Consider the following 1,252-nt stretch of genomic DNA (forward strand, 5'->3'; position numbering starts at 1 on the left):
CCTGTCATTCCAGACACCAGAGATTATCTAGATGGTGACGACGACGACGATGATGAAGATGACTTTACCATCAAGTTCCAGAAGCCATCAACCATCACCAAAGGTGTTGCCCTCGGGGAAGCCCAATCCCAGGGGGAGCAAAGACAAGGTGAATCGACTCCATCAGGGCACCAGGACCCCAAGTCAAAAGGCAAGACAGTTGCTGAAGAAGGTAACTTGAAGGTACTTTTCTTAAACCCTCAACAAACCTTATTTAAAGACTCTACCTCTCAGGTAGTGATTACTTCAGAGTACCAGCTTCACATCCCTTCAACAACCTGCGATCGTTTGGAGTGGGTATCTGATCAACCCAGCTCTTTTATTCCAATAGACCAGTAGATGTCTCAGCTTAAGGAGTCGCTCGACCAGACTAGAGTAAAAATCCCTCTTCGTACCTCTAGTGGTGGTGAGTTTGACTTCCTTTCTGAAGCTGAAAGACTCGAGGCTTTAAGGGCTGAAAAAGAGCTAGAGCTTCAAAAGAAGCAGGCTGAAGACAGCTTAAAGCTGGCCAAGTCTCKAGCTGCTAAAGTCCTTCCCAAGAAGTCCCAGAAAAAGGTGAGTGATGTCCAAGCCCAGGCCAAACTCCTTCAGATTGCAGAAGCTGAACGCAAGAAGAAGCTGAAGCTTGTRGACAAGGATAAGCAATGGAGCGAAGCAAAGTTGAAAAAGAGACTAAGTCCCCGTCCAATCATCAGCGTCAGCATCAGCGGACGATCCAAAGACGGTGGAACACTGGTCTCAATGCTCATCACCAGGGATAATCTTGAAGCCGTTACCGAGTATCCTTCCTACCTAGGCCGCTATGGATACAGCGAATAGATGGAGATCAGACAAGCCATCCAGAAATCCAAGTCTTGACACAAGACACTTATCGAGGACACCATCAACGAGCTCATCAAAAGGATGTCCAGGTATGTCAAGGTCCCTGACCGGCCAACTTTGAAGAAAGGTGGGAAGAAGAAAATAAAGCTCCCTGATCCTAATGAAGGACCATTCCTAAGGAACGAAAATGAAACAAGGTTCTCCTTAGAAGACGTCCTGAAGGGTCGTAGGAGTATTGACATTTCTATGTTGAATCTTGACTTGCCAGATAAGGGTCCCTTTTCACCCAACTCTGTGCATTTTGAACCTGAGTTAGGAGTTATATTCCTTGACTATGAAGGTGAAGTCAGATTTCAGAGAATGTCAGAGCTGCATCTCTGTCCAGTTGATC

Source organism: Cynara cardunculus (assembly GCF_001531365.2).
Source record: "Cynara cardunculus var. scolymus isolate 2C chromosome LG 12, CcrdV1, whole genome shotgun sequence".
NCBI classification, from domain to species: domain Eukaryota; kingdom Viridiplantae; phylum Streptophyta; class Magnoliopsida; order Asterales; family Asteraceae; genus Cynara; species Cynara cardunculus.